Genomic DNA, 7,863 nt, shown 5'->3' with positions numbered 1-7,863 from the left:
TGGGGAATCGGTGCCACCGTGTGTTGGTGTGTGTGTGAGGGTTCAGATTTGAGCCGTGTGTGGATGTGTGTGAGGGGTTGGGAGAACTCGGATTTGCATTTTTCCCTCTTGATTTTTTTTTCCTTTTATCGGGGTGTCAACGGGTCAGGTTTGATTTGTACACAGGTGGAACCAGACCTGACTCTGATTTTGGGGGTATGGTACAGACTTCGAGTCAGATTCACCATAAGAGAAACCATACTTGGACCTGATAAGAACTACATGAACCAGACTCGATAAAATGCTATTTTTATCATTTTTACATTGAAAATTTGCAAGCCTTAATAGAAACTCGTGTCGCTGGATTTGGTATAAAATTTCACAAATTATACCTGAATCCATGTACTAATCATACTTTTGGGTCCGGATCTGAGTCTTAATCGGATCTTCTTATTTATCACTATACTTGAACTCTATAGGGTTCGGTACGGGTTGGGTCTGGGTAAACCCAACCCATTGATATCCCTATCGAGTACGGGTAAGATTCGGATTGGATCATGCTAGACCAGATCTAAATCCAAAACATGAACAATAGATAGAGAGTCATTCCAGCAGGTAATATTGCAATACAAGCAGCTTCAGCTTCTGTTAGATTTCTGAAAAAAAATGAATTATTTTCTTTAAATGTTTTAAATCCTAAAGTGTCGAACCATATTTTTTTTTTCAAATTATTACATGGCGTTATCCTGATACTGTAAAACTCTATGGCCTTTGCTCCTCGTCACCTTGCTTAAGCTTGCAGAAAGAGGTGACACCCATGAGATCTCTCTCTCTCTCTCTCTCTCTCTCTCTCTCTCTCTCTCCTCGTCACATTGGCGTCTAAGGATTCTCTTTGCCACTCGGCAGCTGCATCATCCTATATTTCGTTTGCTTCGACCTATGGGGCATATGAGTTTGGGTCTTTCTCGCGTTACAAGTCTCATCTCTCGGAGGACTCTCTCCTTGCTCGGGCCCACAGGTCGCCTATTATCGGAGTCCCGATCCGACAGTGTTTCTTCTTCAAGCTGGTTGATGGCCTTTCAGTCTTGGTTTCGTCTTTCTCAACAAAGTGCATCGTATGTCCGATTCGCCTGGTCTCCATCAGCTTGGTAAGTACCCCTCTGTTAGCCGTGTTTTGCAGGGCTCCGTTGGCATTGAACTCCTCCTCTTTCATCCGGGAGGGCGACTTCGCAGACCTGGAGGGCTCCCCAAACTTGGTCTATCCGTCAATTGCGGGTTCGTCATCTTTGAGTGGTCAACTCTCATCCTTTTTGGGTCTGTCTGTGGACGATGCAGCTCGGCGGCTCAAGCTTGCGCTTTCCCAAGCCCAGCTCCTCAACGTTGATTCTGTTATGCGTGAGTCCTTGGCCGCGATCGCAGATCGTTTACCGACCTTGGTCGCGGATGCTGGGCGTATCTCGTTCATCAACACCACTTCTCCTTCGGTCGAGGGGTTATCTCCTCCTGGGTGGGGTGGTCTCCCTATTAGGAGACGTCGTCGACATTCGCTATCTCCATCCGGCGAGTCTGGGGTCTCTCCTAGGCGGTCTGTGAGGATCCGCACTCCTCGGGTATTTCCGGACTTTCAGTTATGAAGATCTTGTGTTGGAATATTCGGGGACTGAATTGCCCCACCAAACGTCTTTTCCTGGCGAGTTGGATCCGTCAAGAAAAGCCCGATCTTATTGCTTTTTGTGAAACAAAGATGGCAGATATCTCGAGCTCGATCGTCTCCGAAATATGGTGTGGTGCAGATTCCTTCTTCAAGCCTGTGACTCAATATGCGGGAGGCATCCTCATCCTTGGGAAGCATTCTCTAGCCTTACAACAGGTGGATGAAGGTACGTTTTCCATATCCATCACTCTTCCCTTACCTACTCAGACTGTTTCAGTTGTGGTCACTATGGTGTATGGTCCTCACCGTCAAAGCCGTCGGGAGGAGTTTTGGTTGGACTTAAATAGGGTAATTGCTTCATTCGGGGATCAGCATATTATCATGGGAGATTTCAACTGCCTTATGTCTCCTATCGATTCTAGCTTTCCGGTTAATTTCTCAGCTTCAATGAGGGGCTTCCAAAATTTTATTCAGATGAACCTTTAGATTTGAGCAATGGTGGCTTAAGGAGGAGGGCTTCGAGTCGTTAGTCCATCAATCTTGGAGTAGACCTTGCTTTGCAGTCCGGGCGGCTACAAGATGCATGGTTAAGCTTTTTCGTCTATCTCGCGATATCAAATCTTGGCTTATCTCCAATAGAATAAGTAAATTCCAAAATCTGGGGGATTGGGAGCGAGAGCTGGCTTCTATCAATCAGTCTCTCTTGGATACGTCCTATATGAATGCATCAGATATTGAATGTCTCAATGCTAGATCGGCCGAGCTGACTCTTCTAGTACAATCGTGGCGTCTAAAGGATAAAATTCGTTGGAAGCAGCGGTCAAGGGTGAATTGGCTTAAAGCGGGTGACGGGAATACAAGGTTCTTTCATTCGTTAGCATCTCACAGGCATCGAAGACATGTGATTCACACTCTGTATATCAATGGTGTCTCCTTTTCGGGCGATCAGGTACTCAATGTTGTCTCCAACTACTTTTCTAACATGTATTCCTGCAACCAAGCTGTAGGTGGCAATATGGGTTCAACTTTATTTTTGTCCATGGATCGAGCGCTAGCCAACTCGATTCAGGGGTTGTTCACCGAAGAAGAAATCGTCTCGGCGGTGCGAGAGTCGTCTGGGTAGAAAGCTCCAGGATTTGATGGCTATCCTGTGGATTTCTTTCGCATATTCTGGCAATGCGTTAAGAGTGACATTCTTAGTGTCTTCGCCGAGTTTCATCGAAATAGCCGATTGCCGGTTCATTCTCACCTAGCAATTGTGTCGCTTATTCCTAAGGAGGAAGCCGCATCGGATATCTCGCGGTTTAGACCTATATCAGTGTTAGGGAGTTTATATCGCATTATCGCCAAGGTCTTAGCTAACAGGATGCGTTCAATTGATCATAGGATTTTCTCATAGGCTCAGTTCGCCTTCATTCCTAACAAAAGACTTCAACATTCCTTCATTTTGGCCACAGAAGTGTTGCACTCTCTCAAGATCAGCGGGGGGGCCTTTTTCACTCTGAAGCTTGACTTTCATAAAGCCTACGACTCGGTTCATTGGCCGTTCCTCTTCAACATGTTGGCAAACTTGGGCTTCGGTAGGCGTTTCTCTAGCTGGGTGCATGAGCTGGTAACCAATGCCCAATCACAGTTTCAGATCAATGGGGTCAAGGGAAAACAATTCAAACTTGGTCGTGGTCTTCGACAAGGATGTCCTCTGTCTCCGTTACTCTTTAACGTCGTCTCTGAAGGCCTGGTGGTCTTGGTTAAGAGGGCAGTGGAGGGTGATCTAATTGAATCTCTCGGTATTCAAGAGTGTCGTAGTCAGATCCTGACATACGCTGATGACATAATTATCTTCGGAAGGGCCTCCATCCAACAAATGTTAAGATTCAAGCTTGTCCTTCTTTTTTTCCAATCGATGTCAGGTCTATCCTTGAACTACGAGAAGTGTTGTCTTTCCATGGTCAACGCCCCTGCTTCTATGTTGGACTTGGGCCAGCGGATATTCGGATGCTCGGTTTCGGATAACTCTTTCTCTTATCTGGGTCTGCCGCTCCAAATCAGTCGTGTATCAACGGCAGCCTGGAGCACCACTATCCAAAGGGGGTTCAGAAAAAAAATTTGGGCTGGCAAGCGTCCTACCTTTCTATCGCAGGTAGACTAACTCTCATCAAGCACGTTCTTTCTGCTATGCCAGAATTTTTTATGTCGATGTTCCTGATGCCCATGGGGGTTAGTAAGAAGATAGCTCAGGTAATGACGCACTTCCTGTGGTCTGGGCGTGGTCACGAAAACAAGCGCCACCTAATAGGGTGGGACACTCTTCGACTACCCCAAAATAGGGGGGGTTTGGGAATCAAGGACCCCCGGCTGAGGAGTATGATTCTTGTCGTGAAGCAGAGTTGGCTTGCACACCAACCTGGGTCTCCGTGTGCAAGTGTGCTTCTAGCTAAATACGGTGGTGTGGAATCATTGGTGGGGGCCACAAGCGCGCGTCAGCGATCTATGTCAAAGCTTCGTCGATCATGGATCCAAGCATGGTCTGCAGTTCTATCTCATAATGGCAATGTTGAATCGCAGTCCCTGTTCTTTGGTCGTAACCTTGCTCCGAACGGATCTTTCCGCTCTAAAGAAGGCTACCTCGCTCTCCTTCCATCGGGGGTGGACCGGTTTCCGACGAACCTGATCTGGGGCAAGGGTCCCACTCTGAGATCATGTTTCCTGGCTTGGCTAATCTTACACAATCGGGTGCAGACTGACAACTTCCTCAAATCCATCGGTTTTCATCTGCCGAGTAAATGTGTGTTGTGTGAGGCGGCTGAAGAATCTGTCTTTCACCTTTTTTGGGAGTGCTCTGTTTTTCAAAACATCTTTAAGGTGACTTGGAATAAGCCGGGGGTCAGCGTGCGTCAGGAATCGTTCCCCAATGATTTGTTGTAGGGTCCTCAACCAGTTCGTCATTGCAACAAATGGCGTATTATTTGGCGAACTTGGCTTCTCTCGTCATGGTGGGCCGTATGGATGACTCGCAACAATGCTATTTTTCGGCAGATTCCGGCAGTGTTCAACAAAATGGTGAACCTTATTTTGGCGGACATATACGTCATTCTCCGCATCAACATCCCTGATCTGCAACACCATCTGCCTCCAGGGACCATTCATGATCCTGGGTGATGCTCGTCGCCTATCTGTATTGGCTTCTTGTTTCTTTCTTCCTTTTCTCCTTGCATCTCTCCTTTTCTTTTCTTTTTCCTTTTTTTGGGGCTCCTTGGCATGTCTTGGGCCCGTGTTTGGTTTCCCGGTAGGTTCAATGTTGGTTGAACCTGTTTTTGTTTCGTAATGTTGATGGTTATAGTTCGGCTCTCTCTCTCTCTCTCTCTCTCTCTCTCTCTCTGAAAAACAAGCAGAATAAGATAGCTCATGGGCTCTCTTGTAGAGCCCACAAAAAGGCTCTACAAGAGAAGAGTGAGGGGCCCATAAAAGTGGTTTTACAGAAATACAATAGGAAGTGATCTATGAACGCAACCTGAGATATTGTTTTTGCAAATCAATAGCGCACTCATCAGATAGAAGTCGAAGGAAGCCATTGGTGGTGGAGGTCGGATCGGAGCAAAGCAAGTCAAATGTAGAAGGGTGAAAACAGGTAAAGATAACAAAAAAGAATGTTGTAAGAAGAATAGGAGGTAAAGCTCTAAGGGTACTGAGACGCTAAACCAGACGTAGGAGGAAGGAAGCAAACTTGCTCAAGAAGTTGATAGACCCTGAGCCTTGACGTCGAGGAAATAAGGAGGAAAAGGAGTGATTAATGGTCAGCAGAAGAAGGCCAACAGGGGCCATCAACAGAGGGCAACTCTAGAGGGAGACATGCAAATGATAGGGAGTGGTCTGACATGGATGCATCGTGTCACTCTTAGGTCCGGCACACCATCTCAGGTATCGCTGAAGGTGGGAAAATTGAACCAGACGAGAGCCAAGGCTGGCACCTGTCAGAAAGGATCTGCTAAAGCTGAGAATGGGATGAACGTTGAGGAGAGCAGGGCCAGATAGGTCGTATGACTAGTGGTGTAGGGTCAGGTTTGGTTCAGACTCGGGTAAAACTAGACTTGTATCAGATTCTCAGGTATGGTATTCGGTCCGGACCTGAGCCTAATAGGCTTTACTATAAGATAAACCATACCCAGACCTCATATGAACTAGACCCATACCAAACCTGGTAAAATAATATTTTTTATCATTTTTATAATGAAAAGTTAACTTGGGTAAGGCCTGGGTCTGGTGTAAAATTTCACAAACTATACTTGAGTTAGTTAATCGGACCTTCGGGTTTGAACCCAAGTCTTAATCAGGCCTTCTTATTTGTCACCATACTTGGATCCTATAGGGTTTGGTCCAGGTCAGTTTCGGGTAAACTCGAATAAGGAGAACCTTGGACTAAGTCGGCCCAGATGTCTATATATATAAGATTTTATAATATGTATAAGGCTATAATAGTAATTTTCTTAACGGAGATCGAGGTCATGGTGGAAGCAAGAGTAAGTTAATCTATGTCTCCATTCTTGCTTTATTCTCTGTTTCATGTCCTCCATCCCCGGTCCAAACGGGGTGAGGCAGGGTGGTGCGCCATTTGCCATCGGTCCACTGCCATCTCTGCTAACGATTCGACAACACTCACTCATGAATCAAATAAACAAAAACCACAAACCACAATAAACTCAATATTTACGTGATTCTAAGACAAACATCTTATGTTCATGGAAAGAGCATAAAAAAGGACTTACCTATATATTATGAGAAAATACAGAAGAGGAAGATAGCCTTTACACCAAACATTCAGTTTTCCTTTTCATGGCACACAGACGTTGATAACAGCTATCAAATCTCCCTCCCTTTTGGACGTGACTCCCAACCTCTTATGTGTTACTCTCACTCATGTCTCTCATACCTTAACATCTTATAGGTTACTATCACTCATGTCTCTCATACCTTACATATCGCCTCTATTTATACAGGGCCAAAAAAGAAGCTCCAAGGTGTAGAGGAAGAGAGTGAGTTTTCTCTTGGAAGACTATTGTAATACCCCGATCTACAACCTTGAGAGTCCAAGTCCAGTTGGTATTACTTCCTAGAGATAAATAATGCAGAGTTCACACAAAGAAAACACAGTTATTTTTTTCTTCTTCTTTTTTCAATAACTTACTTTCATTCACAAAGTTCATCATTCATAACATAAAAAATAATAAGCACATGAATGATCAATGACAAGAAAATAAAAACTACGAAGTACTCTGCTAAAGTAGTCGATCACGTATTACCTGTGTTAGTGTGCCTATAACCTACAATTGTAATTATAGAGAGGGTAAGTGTAAAATCCAGTAAGGAATAATTATAAGCAAATAAGAACTTTATGTAACGCCACGAATATTTAACTCAAAAAATTTGGAATACATTTTTTTTAACCACAGCGAAAATATTCAATTAATCCCTCAGTTAAATAGTTTAAGCTATTATTAGGTGAATTAAAGTCTTTCAGGTGTACTCAGAACCCTGGGAAACCTGTAACATATACTATTTTCAGGTATACCCAGAATCTCGAAAAACCAGTAACATATACCGTCTTTCAGGTATACCCAGAATCTCGCAATTAGGTTATATATGCATATATTAAATCTTGTTTATTTCTTCATGCAAGTTATTGCACCACAAGGGATTTTCAAAATCCCAAACCCACACTCGGGGTGATCAAATGTATGTGCATTACCAACCTAGTGCACATTAGGCACCAATAAAAAATCTCAGAATCATAGGCTCATATATGAGTCGAGCACTTGTGCATGAAATATTTAATTTTATAAGTTTGGGTGTATGTATCGTACCCCATTGGTCTTTTTCGATCGCATGCCCAGTCATGGATAAAATGCATAAATACAGATATCACACCATTGCATCATAACACATGCATAACATGTCACACATATAAATCTCATAAGTGCTCATGTGACACTACAAAGGTTCTGCAGAATTACATGCTTAGTTTTGAGCTTTAGTATACTCATGACCCCAAAATTTTCATATTATGCAAATATCAAATACATGCATTTAACAGTAGGCAGTTTATACCCTAAACATGGTCATGACGTTCATATGTGAATCATGTACCAAATTTACAAGTGAAACCAATAGCATTATTGATATATCATTCTTTCGTAAAGCTTAGTAATAACATAACATTTTTTTCATGTGCATGA

The sequence above is a fragment of the Nuphar pumila genome, chromosome 4, assembly GCF_984573655.1.
Source record: "Nuphar pumila chromosome 4, dmNupPumi1.hap1.1, whole genome shotgun sequence".
NCBI classification, from domain to species: domain Eukaryota; kingdom Viridiplantae; phylum Streptophyta; class Magnoliopsida; order Nymphaeales; family Nymphaeaceae; genus Nuphar; species Nuphar pumila.
Note: the sequence above shows the minus strand (reverse complement) of the source record.